The following is a 1,400-nucleotide window of genomic DNA, read 5'->3' on the forward strand; positions in this document are numbered from 1 at the left end:
CCTCTGTGTAAATAAAAGAATAAGATAATGAGCAAAAATATCAATGTTCAGAGATAGAGACATAGAGCTGGGCCTCCAGACATCCGGGGAAGCCTGCTTCGAATGGGCCACGCTACTCCGCTTGACCTGAGTCAGAGGCCTGGAGGCCAATGGGGACCGAGGACTGCCCAACATGGGTCTAGCCTCTCCCCCAGGGCTGCAGCGGAGAAGGCCTCTTAGTCTTCTTGGCGTGCCCCACAGATGGGGAGCAGTGCCGACTGGTAGGTGGCACTGAGGGGTCACTGCGCGCCGACACCGCGGTACCTGGTGCCGACTCAGAGTGGCGCATCGGAGTCAGGGTCAATGCCGACTCCATCAGGATAGCCTGGAGCCGAATGTCCCTTTCTCTCTTGGTCCGAGGCTTGAAAGACCTGCAAATCTTGCAGCGATCGCTGAGATGGGCTTCCCCCAGTCAGCGTAAACAGTCCATGTGCGGATCACACACTGGCATCGGCCGCCTACAAGTGTCGCATGACTTAAAGCCCGGGGCAGGCCCTGACCCGGGTGCACTAAACTAAACTAATCTAACTACTTCAACTACAGGTACTATTACGATGAACGAACAAGAGTTCTAGAGGAAAGCTGCAGGCAAGCTGGAGCAGAGCAGTTCCCAAGCACCTTCATTGGCGGCAAAAAGGAACTGAGGGTGCAGGGAGCACGCAGCACCCCTTATACCGCGCCATGGAGGCGCCACTCCAGGGGTCACTAAGGGCACTCCCCTACGGGTACTGCTAGGGGAAAAACTTCCGGCACCAGTGCACATGGCAAGCACACACACCTATTGTGGAATACACATGAGCAATCACTCGAAGAAGAAAATAGCCTTCTCACAACTCCCGTAATATAATAATTATGGTGCTCTAACTCTGTCCCTGAAAGGGCTCATAGGCAGGCTGGTTGAAACAATACCTGTGGCAGGGGGAGGAAGCATAGGCAGTTATGGGGCCCTAACATTACCCTGGCAGAGTATCAATCAGACTGTACCAGTCCCTGGAAAAATATGGCAGAGCATAAATATTCCAACACACATGTGAGTGAAAGGAAGGTTACTCACCTTGTGCAGTAACTGAGGTTCTTCGAGATGTGTCCCACTGTGCTCCACTTCATGTATCAGTGCACTCCTATGCCGTTGATCAGAGAATTTCAGCAGCAGTGTCCGTCTGGGTTGCGCATGCACAGTGGTTGTCTCATGGCACCGTTGGTGCCTCATCTATCATGCGTGTGACCCAACCCCCTCAGTTCCTGCTCTACCTTACAGTCCCTAATGCAACTCCAAAGTACAGGGGAGGAGGATGGGTAGTGGAGTACTCACAGGGACACACATCTCGAAGAACCTCAGTTACTGCACAAGGTGAATAACC

Source organism: Malaclemys terrapin, chromosome 4 (genome assembly GCF_027887155.1).
Source record: "Malaclemys terrapin pileata isolate rMalTer1 chromosome 4, rMalTer1.hap1, whole genome shotgun sequence".
NCBI classification, from domain to species: Eukaryota; Metazoa; Chordata; order Testudines; family Emydidae; genus Malaclemys; species Malaclemys terrapin.